The sequence below is a fragment of the Parasteatoda tepidariorum genome, chromosome 6 (assembly GCF_043381705.1).
Source record: "Parasteatoda tepidariorum isolate YZ-2023 chromosome 6, CAS_Ptep_4.0, whole genome shotgun sequence".
Lineage (NCBI taxonomy): Eukaryota > Metazoa > Arthropoda > Arachnida > Araneae > Theridiidae > Parasteatoda > Parasteatoda tepidariorum.
The window spans coordinates 11,893,056-11,910,174 of NC_092209.1; the positions used below are offsets into that span (position 1 = coordinate 11,893,056).

General features: G+C 30.4%; 1 long non-coding RNA gene across 1 annotated transcript; it reads right to left on the reverse strand.

Moving 5' to 3' along the window:
- Nucleotides 1-9,782: 9,782 nt before the first annotated feature.
- Nucleotides 9,783-16,887, reverse strand: LOC110282573 (uncharacterized). Its single transcript, XR_002376691.2, has 3 exons — nucleotides 16,794-16,887; nucleotides 11,960-12,066; nucleotides 9,783-10,137 (listed from the first exon to the last, which is right to left on the reverse strand). It is a non-coding gene; the product is annotated as an uncharacterized lncRNA (long non-coding RNA).
- Between the last annotated feature and the right edge of the window lie 232 nt (nucleotides 16,888-17,119).

The following is a 17,119-nucleotide window of genomic DNA, read 5'->3' on the forward strand; positions in this document are numbered from 1 at the left end:
CATAAAATCATTCAAAATATACTTTGACTGGTATTAATTCAGTATGGGTCAATGGAATATTAGCCAGTGGCAGCATGCAGCAGATTCGGTCGGTTATCAAAGGGTATCGCGATGATGATGGCTAACTACGGCGCATGTAGACACAAGGTATCGCGTTAGTGACAGCTATATCATACAGGAGTAATCGCAACGCCTCCACACGGTCTCTCACAGGTAGTCTGATCAGACCATTATGCAAGTAAACCTGTTTACGAAAGATCGATTTAATACGAAATCTAATAAAAGTAAGAAAATGGTAGCAAATATATGTGTAAAAATTTTTTTAATTTATGAATATGATTAGTTTGTCTTATTCACTAGTCAACAACCATAACAGATTCAATTCTCAAATATAGGGGAGAGTCGGGTAGCCCCGCTCACTTAAGGAGTATTGCTCATATTTCTGTATAATACTGAGTAATATTCAACATTTTTGTATGTTTCTATTGTTTTATCATCTAATTAAATAATGCAAAAAGAATAAACCAAAAAAGAATAGTTAAACTTAAAAAAATAGAAATTTAAAAAAACATGTTTTTCAGCTCTTTTCAAAATGTGTCGGGTAGCCCCGCCCAGTTACAAAAATTGTGTTTTTTGGCTATTTTTTCAGGTGTAAATGAGAATGACCAATGTATTGACAATAGATAAACCTCATTTATCATTTTTATCACAAAATTATTTTATTTATTACATATTTATATACTTTTAGTGAATTCTATCATTTAATAACAACAAATGTCATACTTTTTATCATTATTAATGTATATTAATATATTATAATATTAATATATATTTATATTAAATATTTAACGAAAATAATTTAATTTAAGTAACAATAATTAATAACAATAGTTGTTTTTCAATATAAACTTATTTGGTTGATCTCTTCTTATAAACTTAATATAAAATACTTCTTATAAAATTACAAATTCACTTTGTATTTTGATTGCATTCAAATGCTTCTGTAGATTGATTCGTTCACAAATAAGTGAAAATAAATAAGTAAGCAAATAGCTTATCATAATATTTATGATTTCTTGATATTAAATTTAATTTGGATATATCAATTACATTTTAAAAATATTTAATTTTTCATTTTTAAATATATAAATTTATGTTTCATATAATATTAAAACATATATTTGTTGTTAAAAATGCATATAACATTCAAATTTGAAGCAATAAAATAATAATCTTTGCAACCGTACATTTATCGACGAAATAAAATTGGGCGGTGATACCCGACATTCATGTGAGCGGGGCTACCCGAAATCCAATTTTTTTGTAAATTTGTAATTACTCGAACAATTTTTTACATACAAACTTCTTTCTTTGTGCAAATTAAACTTAAGACTACATACTTTAATGCTGTATGTATAGAAAAAATTATTTTTTTAGTATTAAAATGAAGTTTAATCGAAACATTCAACCAATTTTTCTTAATTTCATGACTACTGTATTCAACATATTTTCAAAACTATTGTTTACCATGTTACCAGCTGCATAAATACTTGAAACTTTGAAAATAATCTTTTTTTTTTATAAAACAATTAATGTCCGATGGCCCATTGACTTGAAAAAATATTCTATACATATGAAATAGACAGTGGGCGGGGCTACCCGACTCTCCCCTATAGGATAAATTTCTCTCAATTACTTTTAATATAGAATCTGGGTTCATGCGCCCAGCTTGTCCACTTTTTAAGTAGTCTGCCGAGATGCCAACTGCTCCGGACATGCCAAAATAAATTTTTTTTTAAAAAACGATCAATAACTACAAACAAATTTTTGCAAATAATTCACTATTTTTGCTTGTTTTTTAAAAGGTTTAGCAGTTTTGATTTTATTGGGCACCCGGGTTGCGAAGCGACCCCTATCCCATTCATCTAGAATTTTAATACTGTTTTGGTTGAGCATTGAGGTAAGCAGGAAGTGGAGTTGCTTTTATGAATGTTTCAAGCACTTTGCTTGAATAACTAAAAAAGGAATCAAAAAATAAAATGAGCAACTTGCTCTATAGTTGTGTTTGTTTGATTTTGGAGTTGCTCAGAATTGTATCAGCATGAGGAAACGTTATTTTCAGAAAGGTTGAGTACTTAATTAATAGAAAGGTGGTGAATTCTAATTGATGAAGTTTTAGTTTTTTATTGGAATAATTAAATGTTATTGATCATGCTATAACTCAATAAAATGAGGAGGCAGGACAATATGATGATGTCATGAAATAATGTTATTAGCATTTCATAAAAATAACAACTGTATTATGAAAGTTTCTCTTTCACTTTTCTTTCATGATTCGTCAAAACTATTTTTATTATCAAAAGAGAGTCATCCAAAGGAATCATTTCCTATTTTATGTCACTAAATGTCGCATAAAATATAAAAAGGTAGCAAACTATTTTGCTTCTTAAGATTGTAAAACTTAAAAATAGTATTTATTAATTTCAAAAATAAATTTTGCTTTTATTTATTTTCCGTCCTTAAATCGTATGAAATGTTAATTCGCAGCGAAACATAATTTTTTATTTTAAAAAGTCTTATTAAAAAATGAGACAAAAAAAATATTAAAATTATTTAAATAGCTAAGAAATTCTTAACAGAAGGAAAAACAAAAATGTTTCAAGTATCAAAATCTATGGAATTTCTTATGTTAAAAAAAGCGAGTATACGTACATAAACATCGAGACCTGTTTAATTTCCGGTTGAAATATTAAGGTGTTTCAAATAAACGTCTTTCACATCTTCTGTCTTCTCCTGCAATCAAGCGGGTTTAAGTGTTTCCTTTAATTGCCGCCCTCAACTGCGGTTTACAGATTTCGATAGCTTCTGTATTTATTTGCTAGAACAGTGGTTAAAAAACGTTTTTGACCCATGGACCTCATTTTGTAATCAAAACTTTTCCACGAACCCCCTGGTGGAAAAGCTACATAAATACCTAGCATAAAAATTAAAAATTTAAAAAAAATATTTAGTTGAAGTATTTATTGAAATTATAACTTCTATTTAAAAAAAAAGCAAAGACTTGGATGAACGTGAGATTTTATGAGTGTATTTATGTCTGGCTCAATGTTTATGAGTAGCAACCACAAATCCACATGATCAGTAATTTCTAGTGTTGTTTTTTTTTTTAAGTGATGAGGTTTATAGCGGCGCTGAATCCATGTTCTACCAAATAGGGAGACAGGTAAGCGGCCAAAAACTTCTGTACAAAGACTCATAATGCATGGATTGCAGGATAAAATTGGGAACTGTTTTTTATAAACCAGAATTTATGGTATCCTTGTTCAAACATTGAAGTTCATTATTTGTGGGTATTTCAATAAGCTCCTCCTGTATGGATTCATCTGTCCTTGGGATCTGAATTTGTCCAAGCGTAAAGGGGGTCAACATCCAGTCGGGAATATCCAAGCGAAGAATGCCTTCCAGTCTTTGGTTCAAGTCTACATGAAGAGTCATTAAGTGTTGACAGCAAGTCTTCATCTTTGAAAGATTTGGAAACCGAGAACATTCTCTTTGTACAGAAATTACTGTTGTTTACTGTTGTTGAAATTACTGTACTTGTTGTTTTGTTTGTACAGAAATTACGCATTAACAAGTACATATATTACGCTTTTAGTTTTGATTCAATGTAATTAGTCACCTCTTAGTTTCAAATTAGTTTCGTTAAATTTTGCAAATAAATCAATCATATAGTCTATGTCCTTTTTTTGAGTTAATTAAAATGTGTCTCAAATCATAGTCTTTACTTCCCAGGAATTCCGACACTGAATCAAAGAGAGCATAGAATCGATTTCGCACTTATAGATAACCGACGTACTTCTGTGCGAAGTAGAAAACGATTATAGTCTTCGTCATATTCCAAACAAAGTTGGAGCAAATAATCTCTCATTGAAGGCATTTCTTTTCCCAGATAACAAAATAAGGTTTTTTTAACCCAGCAAAAATTTCCTAATGTAAACCTAAAAGGGTTTGTTGTGCGATTTACGTGTAAACCTTCTAACCTTAAAACGAGATCTGTGGCAATCTGATCTATTCTATGCACATTACGCTACTCTGAAACCTTGGAAAACAACCTTCTAAATAAAAACCTTAATTAGATGTTGACTTTGGTTTTTCAAGCGGGAAAAAATTCTTTAATAAGGCTAGTCTCACGATGAAAATAATTTTATATCTAGATAATTATAAGGTTTCTTTTCGCAATGTCTTGAATGCTCGGCTAAAATCCACCTTGTCACGAAATTTTAATGAACAATGCAATTTGATCCTATTGGTAGTAGGATGTCAGTTAAAACGTCATAAAGGACCTAAATGACCATTTTATCTAAGTGACACTTTAAAAAAGTGAGTTTTTAAAAAAGCTTTAAAAAATTATTTTTAATTCTTTTTAGATGAAAGGTTTGGATGAAAAGTTTTTAGCACAAACATTTCATTAAACAAACGTTACAATGAAAGGAAAATTCCGAAACAAGGTTAATGTACGTGACTTTTGGGTTTTGATTTTATTAACTGCTCTTATATGATAATCTTGTGATCCACTCAAACATTCACTAAGATTTTTCTCAACTAAATGATATTGATGAATGATAATTCCGTACAGCTTGTTTCAAGTATGTGAGAAAGCCTCGGTTTCTATTCCTACCATTGCCAGAGCACCGTCAATAGCAATAGAGATATTAGTCAAGGGTAGGACTGGGCGATATAAGAAATTTTATATCGTGATGCATCGTCAGTTTCGCATCGCGATATAGCATTTTTGAATTTCATTTACTTGTAAGGCACAGAAAGTCGGATTTCTATCAAAACTTCATACTCAGATTGATTTAAATCAATTTATGAATTTGAAGATATACATGTTTTGCTTAAGAAAATTATTAATGTTCTATTTTCTAAAAATGATCGCTCAAATAACGAAAGATTTCTTAGTTTAAAAATAAATAATAAAAAAATAAGTAAAATTGAAATTTATCAATATATTTACCTAACAATATAGAAGGAAAATTTAAAAAATAAGTTGGTTAAAATTTTTTAGTATGCTTAAAACAAAGTGCTAAATAAATTTAAAAAAACGCTTTTGAAACAACACTATTTTTTTTCTATTATTATTTCACATAAATAATTAAGTTAAATTGAATAATTACCGAATTCTGAACGAAAAAACAAAGTAAGGTTTAGTTTCTTAAAAATAAAAACGAAAGAATTATGATATTCGATAATATATTTAACTGACAATATTGAAAGAAAATTAAAAAACACGATTATACTCTTTAATAAAANTTTAGTATGCTTAAAACAAAGTGCTAAATAAATTTAAAAAAACTCTTTTGAAACAACACTTTTTTTTCATTATTATTTCACATAAATAATTAAGTTAAATTGAATAATCACCGAATTCTGAACGAAAAAACAAAGTAAGGTTTAGTTTCTTAGAAATAAAAACGAAAGAATTATGATATTCGATAATATATTTAACTAACAATATTGAAAGAAAATTAAAAAACACGATTATACTCATTTATAAAATGAAGTGCTAAATGATTTTTTAAAAAATAATAAGTCGCAAAGCTTACTAATTTTTTTGAATAAACAAAGTTGATTGACTTATGTCCAAATCCAAAAGAGGAAAAATAAGTTTTGTTATAATTTTGTTTATAAAAACAACTAAAGATTTATAAATTTAAAATCAGTAATAAAAACCCATTAAATTATTAGAAGTTTTATCCAAAGAGTTTTTAATAAATTAAAATAAAGTAAAAAATAGCCTAACAAATTCAATTACTTTGTAATTTAATTCTTTATGGGCACCTTAAATTAGATTTCCAATTGTAATAAATTCAATAATGTATAAAATTACTTAAACATATAATATCAAAATTAATTTTCACACTTAAAAATGAAAAAAAAGTTTTGTTCTGAAAAAAAATTTACCTAATTAATTAATAAACTTTTCTTTATATATTCTTTTCAATAATAGATTACGTTCAGAACAAGGTAACGCCGGCGATCACAAAGTCAGTCGCTCTAAAAATAATCTACAAGAAACGATATCAAGACGCGACAAAGACAAACTATGAGGCTCGAAAACGAACACGCGAGATCACGATATATATTCTCAAAACTATGGTTCTGATTCTACCACTCATCAATCAAGGCTATTTCAATATAACGAAACGAACATCGTCTTCCACAGCGCGAGTCGGTATTAGTTGCAAGAAGATCCTTGGGCGTCTTATATCGATACATCGTTTCGCGCTCGTCGTCTTCAGTCTGAAATGCTCGTCGGCTTAAGTCAGATTTCTGATGCATCGAAAGTTGCTGTATCGGCTTTCTGATATATGTGCTAATTCGATATGTCTCGATACATCGATGTTTGGGTTGTTTGCCCAGTCCTAGTCAAGGGCATAGCTTTTTCATAGAAAAATTCTTTTAATTCAGTAAATAACGTTTCACCTTTTGTTTCGATTTTCCAACATTTAGCAAACAACAATTCTCGGCAAAATGTTTCCTCTTTTACAAATCTTACATAAGCTGAAAATTAGCTTCGTTTCCTGTTAATGCTGACTCTCCAAGCTGTTTAAAAAAAAAATTAAGATGTTTTTAAATATTCACAAAAAGAAAAATTATACACACCGAGCAATTTCCTCGATATTTCTTTGGACTGTATTATTGCGCAGTTGAATTTTTATTTAATAATCTGGGAAAAACTGGATTCTGCAACACGTTGCGTATAACCTCATTTACAGCTGGTAAAATAAGTTCTTCGCTAACAATGTGCGGTTTTTCAGACTTTGCAATCAATGAAGAAATGCTATAAGAAGTGCTCTGTCCATCGTCATCTCGTTTAGATGTTGACCCTATAAGCTGTTGCAGGGATGGTCTTTTCAAATCTTTTTCCTTGACTTTGTGTTTGTTTTGTGAAAAAACTTTAAATCTTTATTTTTTTTCCCTCTGGATTTTATTAAATGTTTCTTAAGCTTAGAAAGTTTCATTGAATCATTTGACATAGTTTTATTACAAAGTAAATCATAGGTCAAGTCACCATAAGTCACCGTCACCGTAGGTCAAGTACTATTTACTGGTAAAGTAATGAAGTGATAAGCAACACTGTATCATACTTCGGCATACTTATTCTGTTAAAAAGGGAACAAAATAAAATGAAAATTTGTATATCAAATATTTTACTTGTAACAAACCACTGTTAATAATTATTAACTTTTTCAATGGAATGCTGCAGTAAAGCCCTTTTGAATTAATTATTTGACGAAAGGATAAAATTTCATGCAATTTTTGAATAAAGGATAATTTTTTATAATTAACTTCTTTCAAATTAACATCTGTATTTGAAAAAAATTATAATCTCTTCCTAAGTTTTAAATTAAAGAAAGTAATCCCTTTATTTACGTGAGGGGAATAATCTACGTTAATTACCATTGAAAAATGTAATACGTAATTTTTTCAAAAGAGATCCAATTCACTGAAATACACTTACGTAACAAGGGTACACTATCTGCTCATCAATAATGCAACTATACAAAAAAAATGCAACTATACCAAAACTTCCAATTAACAATGCATAACTTTTCTTTGTCTAAGACTGGCAAAATTTGTTTGCATACTTCGTATCAGCATAACATAAAACAAAATTGCTGATTAGATGTACGACTCTTTTATAATTTATGTTTATATTGTAGACAAGTTAGAGCATGTAGCTGCGTTTATTGTATTCCTGTATAAACCTGTTTTCGACCGTCTGATTCACATCATACTACGATCGTTATTAACTTAAGTAGCAGGCGCCATCTAGAACTGGTAAATCAAAGGCGTGTGTCAGTGGATTTCCTTTTATTTTCGTTTGTGAGGGATTATCTTAGTTTCTTTTATTGTTATTTCATTTTTACTTTGTTGCTATAATGTAGTTATTTGCGTGTTGATGGAAATTGAAAGCTTAAATTTATTGAACTAAATTGAACAATAACAGTTTTAGTAAGAACATCAAAACAAGATATACACTCCAATGTTGCTGCAAGTGACAAATTCAATGGAAATAAGTTTTACCAATGTTCATTCACAAATGTTACATAACGAGCAGTACTTTAAAAAAATACTGTATTTTACGCATTCAGCTATATTTATATTTTACTCAGGTCGTAAAAATCGCTGCAATTTAATTCAATGCTATTTATTTTAATTGACATAATAATAAAATGAATCACAGTTTTGTTATTTTATATTAAACATTGCATGGCCCCCCTGCTTCGATAGCCTGACGACCTGCTCGCGAATATATTATTGATTGAATTTGGATACTGTTTGTTGTGATTTGGTTGATTTTTTTGTGATCTATGGCTGCCCACAAAAAATCAACAAATTCTTTGAACCGCTACATAGTTTTTATTTTCTTTTTATATACTACAACAAAGTACTTTTACATACTTTTTATATACATTAGCAAAGGAATTGTCACAATGCAATGCTATTAATGTGTATAAATAATTACATTTAAAGATGGAAAATACAATGAATGAANGTACCAGGTTTTTCTCTTTTCCGTCTTGCTATATAAGGGCTTTCACCCATGCGTAGGGACCACTTTGGGAACCACTAATCTAATTGCTTACTAAAGACTAATCGAACCAAACTATCATTTGGTTTGATCAAAACCTCCCAAACTTTTTTTTTTCAATTTACAAAATACAAATCCTTTTTGCTTGTTTCTTAATACTTTCTTTTTTCAATACATTTAAAAATATTACAATATTTCTTACTTCATGTTTCATTTTTGACTAAGCAATTAGTGTTTCGATTTTCCTATTAATGCTTCGAAACGCTGATGTGTACCTTTTAGTTTGGTCAAAATTATATTGAGATGAAAATTGCTTAAATAAATAAATAAAAATAAGGAATTTTAAGAAAACTTTGAGTTTTAAACTAATATGATCAATCAACAAAAATTACGATTTTATTCAAATTTTTCTGATTTGCTACACCTGACTAAATATTTTTTTAGAATGGTAGGCAGTCGAAAATTAAAGCTTTCAAAATTTTGATTAATCTTGCCAACATTTGAGGAAAAAAATTATGCTAACTTTTAAATCATTCACATTTAATGGGGTGAAAATTAACTAAAAAAGAACTTTCTTAAACAGAGAAACATTCAGTAAAACGCGAAACTTTTTACCACAAAAAGAATTTTATCACATAATCAAAGCCTAGAAAGTTGGCAAATCTGGCTTGATTGTAAGGTGTTCAGAATATTATTGCTTGAATTTGGATCTTGTTTGTTGAGATTTGGTTGATTTTTAGCCATCTATGGTTGCCCACAAAAACCAACCAACTCTTAGAACCGTCCGTTACATAGTTTATATTTTCTCCTTATATATTATAACAAATTTTTAGCAAATAAATTCTCGCAAAGCAATGCTTATAATGTATGTAAATAATTAAGTTTTAAGATTGCAAAAGCAATAGCTGTATTGTAAGATATTCCACATATTATTGTTTGTTGTAGTAGTTCATTTACGTCACACTAGAGCTGCACAATAGGCTATTGGCGACTGTCTGGGAAACATGATGATCCGAAGACATGCCATCGCAATTTTGATCCTCTGCAGAGGTGATGGCACCCCAGCTTCGGTAACCTGACGACCTGCTCGCGAATATATAATTGTTTGAATTAGGATACTGTTTGTTGTGATTTGGTAGATTTTTTGTCATCTATGGTTGCTCACAAAAAAACAACAAGGTAATTCTTTGAACCGCTACACAGTTTTTATTATCACTTTATATACTACAAAAATTTTTAACAAAGGAATTGTCTCAATGCAATGCTATTAATGTATGTAAATAATTACATTTAGAAATGGAAAATACAATGAATGAATCACTTAAATCATAAAAAAGTTAATTACGCTTCTTACGACAATTTAAATTTCAAACATTGTTCTTGTGATTCAATGTTCTATTCCCTCTTGCAATCTGGTTTTCCGTTTTGGGGAAAGGTTTGCAAGTTGCCTTCCTTGTTAACGCACCAGCACACACTACCGTTGCATTGAACAGGAGCATAGTCACCGTTTTCCAAACAATCAGGCTTGAATCCGCCATCTAAATTTTTGTTTAAAGAAAAATCAGTAATCAAATAAACTCTCACATACAACGTCAAGGCATGCGTTTTAATCAAAAATAGAGTGCTTCATTGTCTAATTTAGGTAGATGGGTATTTCATTTACTGCGCACTAGAGCTGCACGATGTCAACAGTCAACAGTCTGGTTATAGTCAACAGTCTGGGAAATATCCCTAAGGACGATAAAATAACATGCCATGACAATCAGTGAGGCCACTTCCTCAATTTAGTCATAGATCTGAAAGGGAAGGAAATTTTCTCCTGGTCCCTGTATCCAAGGTACTGCTCAGTGACCTACCACAAGACATTCGATTCCACAGATTTTGTGACCACGTATATCGCTAGTACTGGGTGGGTCTTCGCGGAATCGAGGATCGAACCAGGTTTACTTGCACGTTGTTCTGATAGTACTAATTTTAAAAAACAGTGTCGAAGCTTTCAATTACAGGAGGCGATGCCAGATTTTAACTCTTCGATTATATACACTTGAAAAGAGTTGCTTATAATGTGTGGAAGGGCCAAATTCTACTGTAGTAAAAAAAATTGCAATTTTTTACAAAGTATCCTTAAGTTTTTCCTTAAAATTTAAAAAATATATTTAAATTTCAAAAAATTTTTATTAAATCTGTTTGAAAATTATAGTTTATTCTGAATAAAGTTTGCTTAAGATAAATATTTATCTGTTAAAGATTTAAGTTAAAGATTAAGTATTTTAAGTTTTAATGTCCTTAGATCTCAAATGGTTGCCCCCGGTGCTCACATTTTTTTTTTTTTTTTTTTTTTTTTTTTTACAAATAGTCAAAGCCATATTTTGATTAATAAACTCGTGTTTTCACAAGCATTGTTAGAAAAAATTTAAGGCTTTGTATATGATNATGAGTTGCTATGGCGACCGCTGCTGTTTGATAATTGCTTTTTCAGAATTCTTTTTTACTTTCTTAATGTATTTACATAATAATAATTTACAGTATTTTTATATTCTTTTATTATTAACTGATAGTTACTGTTTTGACAGTGATTTTATTATAAATATGAATACTGAGGAAGGAAGGTAATGTCTTGAAACACGAATATAGCCAGGATTTGAAAACCAATCCGACGACAGACATCAATTGAGACAGTTTTGCAACTCATGATTTGAAATGTTGTGGCGTTTATCGGAGTCGAATCAGAAAAAAAGCATTTGACCAATGGGTAACCAGTAATCGTCATAAAGAGATCAAAATTTTTTTATATTTTTTTTAATTTTTTATTGAAATGCAAAAAACAAAATACAGAAAAAATTCAAAAAAACGAAGTGAAACCCAAAATGTTAACCAAAATGCAAATAGTATAAAATTTGCCTTTTTATTTTTATTTACGGGACAGTATTTTGATTTTACTTATTTAGTTTATTTTGATTTGAAAATTTGGAAAGTGCGATAACATATACAAAGGCAATATTTTATAAATTCTTATTCTTTCCATAGTTTGCTCAATATATTGTTAATGGAAATAAATTTCCTTTTCAAAAAATGTCATTTCTATTTCATTGGCATTTTACTTAAAATAACTTCATCAAGACAACCGAAAAATTACATAAATAATAAAATATAGATTAGGAAATTATTGGAGGTTTCGTCACTGGTTTTAAAAAGTACTAACTCACGGAACCTCTTTAACTTTTCCATGGAACAGTTTTGTTCCTCAGAACGTCGTTTGAGAAACGCGGAATTAGAGGACTCACATTTCAGCTTTTAAAATTGCCCTTAAAAAGAGCATTCATTAGAGTGAAGTATGTTTTAAGAAAAAAAAGTGCTTACTAGAATTTTCGGCCTTCTCTCTAACCAGTGTACAATTTTCAGCAGCGAAAGTGACTGCAATCAAGCTGAGAACAAGTAAAACGTAGAAAACCTTCATAATTGATTGGCTGAAAAAAGATAAACAGAAGTTACTGAACAAGTTCAAATAATTAAAAAAAAACATTATTATTTCCATGCTTAAAATTCACTTTAATTTTTCAACATCGTTCATTCTTAGATGATGGGGAATTTTATGCCTTTAAGTTTTTAAAAAAAAGTCAGTTAACAAATTAATAGAACCATCAGCTCCTACATCAGAAAGCCTCCACACAGTATTTTATAATTAGACTGCGCAGACTATTTAAAAAGTGAACTAATTGTGCGGATGAACCCATTTTCTATTTTAAAAGTACTTGAGAGAAATTTATCATCATTACAGGCCCTCAGCAAAGGTACCTCAAGCCTAATCCTGAATATCGTAGAACAACTTGGGCAATTTCAACGTATCCAGAAAAAAAGCTTCTTGAAGTGGATTCCCGCCCATGTAAACCTTGAGCTCAATGAAATAGCTGATTCCTTGGCTGAAAATGCCAGAGATCTCAATCATAATACTATCCCAACCACGTTGGCAGATGCAAATGCTTTTGCAAAGTCAAGACTATTTACCCCTTTAAAAATCAAAGCCCGCAATCAAATAACTAATCTTGACATCGACAGGAAGACAGCCACCACTCTCATCAGACTAAGAACAAAACATCATAAAAACCTGAAAATTTCTACAGGTGGAACGAGAAAATATCAAAACTGTGGCAACTGTCTTAATGTGGAACTCACACCATATCATGTTTTTAACTGCCCTGCAGTTGCTGCAGGCCTTCACCTCCTAAACTACCCTACAGAAGAGGATTTGTATTCATTTAATGCCATAGAGATAACAAAAACTATTCATGCACACTATGAGATATGATTCAATAGAAGATACGACACCAACCAACCAACCAGAAATTTATCATCTAATATTTGAGAATTGAATCTGTAGTGTTTGACAAGTAAATAAGACAAACCAATCATATTCGTAAATTACACAAAGTTTTAGACATATATTTGCTACCACTTTCTTATTTTTACCAGATTTACCTTCATAGTCGATGAACAACCTGGCACGAGCGGTCGAACACCGAGACGACCGGGTCATCGTTATAACAGAGGATCTCTCAAAATAATACAAACACCAAGTTATATAAATTATGATACTAAATATATATATGATATTTTTTCTATTTTCAATACTACTACTTTTGTGAATAATCTTGTACATATTTTTTACTATCCATTGCTATTACACGCTATTGACTCAAGGGACCTTCCCAGTTAATTTCACTACAGATAACTAGCCTTATGTTAGTAAATTTCCAATACATCCCCCCCCCTTGAACCTAAAGCCACTAGCATACCTGCCAACTCTCCCCCCGCATTTTGCGCGAGATTTTATTTCCATATTTAAAGTGGTAATAAATATATACTATTTTTTATTTTATAAATTTAATTTTTAAATGATTTTGATCACCACTATTCTTGCAAAAATTAAGCACATATATTAATATGCGTTACTATTATGGTTGTCAACTTAATTTTTTTCAAATACAACGCATTTGTTTGCTTAAAATTGAAGTTTTAATTCCATTTTAATACCACTGGGAAAAATGATAATGGAAGGGATTAAAAGTTGGCAGGTCTGCACTAGTCTCAGTTGCCCTGCGCCAGAAATCAGATGAAGAAGTGAAGTGCCCGCATTCGCGGGCAGGTACTTCGGTCAAATTCTTATCCTAGTCCAAGTTACCTTCATAGTGGTCTAATCGGACTACCTATGAGAAACCGTGTAGAGGCTTTCAGTTGTAGGAGCCGTTGCGAAAGGGGACTTGTTTGTCCAAACACCTCCCGAACAGAGCTTTTTCTTACACCGAAACACTGATTTGTCCGGCTTAATCGCATTTTTCATTTCACAGAGTTTCTAATCGATGTCTCTAGTAATCCATCATTGTTTATTGAAACAACATATATTTACTGGCTGGTGTCTTCTATTAGGACGAATAAACCTATGTCAAGCAGAAGGCCAGGTAGCACATTTGCAGAGAAATACAGCACGAAATCATATCCTGGGCAACAACGGGATTCGAATGCGCTACCTCCTCGCTTCGAAAAGAATTCGGTTGGTGATTTTATCCGGCAAAAGCTGCTTCTTAGTTATCCAGAAGGGATTCGATTGTAAAATCTACTGCAAGGACAAGCTTCAGCGCTTTTCCTTTAGGCGAATAATTTCGGAATTTGAGAAAGTTTGTTTTAACATGTTCATTGTACTACGAATTTGTTCATTGCTAATAACATTTTTTTGTAATTTTGTCATGAAAAGAAATAGTAAAATAAAATAAATAAGGGAAGATAGATTGGGAACAATAAATCGTTCATACTGGAATGCAATTTTGGTATATCAATATTTTTAAATATACCATACCATAACGGAATTTTAAAAAGAATTAAACAAGTAATGAAAAAAAAAATTTTTTTTCATTTTTTTCCTCTACAAAATATTTTTCAGCTCTGTAACATCCTTAGAAAAAAGCCAATTTTAAATTAAAATTCCTACAATTAAAAGTTATGCAAAATTAATAAATGAAATGCTTAGAACAGTTTTGATGACTGATTTAAATTCATATGATCGAATTGAATAAAATTGTTTTTAAAAATTGGATTATTTTTTGTCACAATATGGTAGGAAAAGGAGACCGTTAAGTGGTTAAGTAAGTCAACCATGAATCGTTAAACATTGTGCCAACATTTTTAATTGTAAATATATTAAAATTTCAATATTTGAAAAAAAAATAAAAGATTTAAATATCCTTTAAAGGCTTTTCTTCTACCCCCAAATTTTATTATTTGAACCTTTAACTTACGCAGAAAAACCAACTTGCGCCGCTTTGTAAAAAAATATTTTCTAGTTGTAACGAAAATAAAACAATATTTTTTTTTCAATTTAAGTCATTCTTCCACCACTGCATATCAAACATTCAATGTATCTTTTAAAGAGTACGCGTAATTATCCTTATTCTACAAGTTTTACTATTTAATTCGCTACCAATTTATTAAAACTTTTGCAGAAAGTGAAGAAGTTGGCATCCCTGCTTTTACATTTAAAATGTTTTGAAACAATAGCAACAATTATGTACAGCTGGGGAAAAAGGAATATGTATAGATTAAGTGGTGCGTAAACCTATGGTTGTCACGGGTGACTAATAAATTTCAAAATTTTGCTAAAGGAGATTAAAACTAGCACCCCTCCCCAAGTCCTACTAGCTGCCTCAACGTGGCGGTGTGGGGGGGGGGTAACTGGACGGGATGGGCGATGTACGTCGGGAGTTTATCTCCTGGTAGGGCCACCCTATGCCCAGCTAAAGCTAGTAGGTGAACGGAGCCAAGTTAGACTTCCAGCCTCGGGTGCTCGAGGTTTTTCAACCAACAGAAGCTGTCCCCTAACCCTTTATTCCATGGACTCATGGACCTGGTCTAGCTCCGCAAGACCAGTGGGGATGAGAAACAGCAACAAAACTAGCACCTTTTCGTAGCATAATTTTTAGATTACTATTGCGACTGACAGCTATTGTGTGTGCGTGTTTTTTTTTTTTTTTTTTTTTTTTTTTTTTTTTTTTTTTTTAATATGAGCAATTTGAAATGTAAGTTATAGTGGTAGTTACGATTGAATAATTAAAAAGATATTAAATAAATAAAAGTGATTTGAGTTTTTTTATCACTTTTAACATATTTAGTCGCCTCTGGCATCCCTGTTAAAATCATTCTCTTCAAATACAAAAGATTTTGCTCACTTTTAGAAAATATTTCTTCTAGTGTTAGTAAAGACAATGTGTTAATGTTTTAATAAGTTAGAATTAAAAAATATAATAACCATTACATATAAATAATTTAAACCGATTATAAACGTCAAATCGCAAATATTATTATCACTGCACAAGGCTCTAATAACCACAGAGTTTGAGCATTCTTCAAAAAAAATTTCTTTGTAAGTAATTATTTACGTTAATTATTATTGAAAATATATATGTTATATTTATATGTTAATTATTCTGAGCTGCCTACTGCAGCGCTTTTCGGAAACATTTTGATAAAGTGGATGACAATTAAAAACTAAAGCTTTTAGAATTTTCGATAATTTTGTCGATATTTTAATAGTTTACTACGGAAAAGCTGGAACAAAGAGATGTTTCGTATTATTTTATGAGTGACTTTCACGTAGTGGTCTGGAAAATATTTTTTAATCAAGTTTCATAAAAATCGTACATTAAATCAAAAAACTTATCTTCCACAGGAAGAAATTTTTCCAAAAAGCACAAAAAGACAGCAGCCCTTTAAATAAGAATAAAAGAAGTTTCGCCAACCACTAATTAGAACAAAATTAAAACTCACGTAATTTTTTAGCCATGAACTATACGTTTTATTAGAGTTCAATAAAATCTCCTTCCCTTTAGAATTAGATCTATGACTGAATAGAGAAAATGGCCTCACGGATGAACGGTGCTGCCATCTCTCGGTAGATTTCTGTGCTAAACGTTCTCTCTAAGTTTATACTTAATTCGCTTAACGCTTCCTGACTTAATTCATGAAAAGGTCACTGACTGACGAGATAAGCTTATTCAAGCTTCGTTCGAAACAACAGAACTTAATTTGTTTTTTCCTTAAGTGCATCAATTCTAGAAAACAAAAATTTTGTTAAAAGCTGAAATGTTGGAGAAAATGAACACTGTTTTAAACATGAAAATTGAAAGTTTAGGAAAAAATTACTTACGATGTGTTTATAAACAATTCTTCTATAAAAATACTTTCCAATATTCGCAAAATGTTTTCACTACTTTCGTGTGAGTAGGAAAAACTCTAAATTCATTGCATTAAAATGTGAATTTATATATAAAACCTCGAAAGCAATTTACATTACTGTGCAACTCAATATTCATAGATATCTACAGAAATCATGCTTGCTCATTGTGATAATTGTCAACTCTAAAGTCATTAATTTTTACTATCAGTGGAAATTACTTTCTACAATTTTGCAAAAATGTTTAGTCTTACAAACGCAGCAAATTTATCACTATAAAAATATAAAATTAAAAAAAA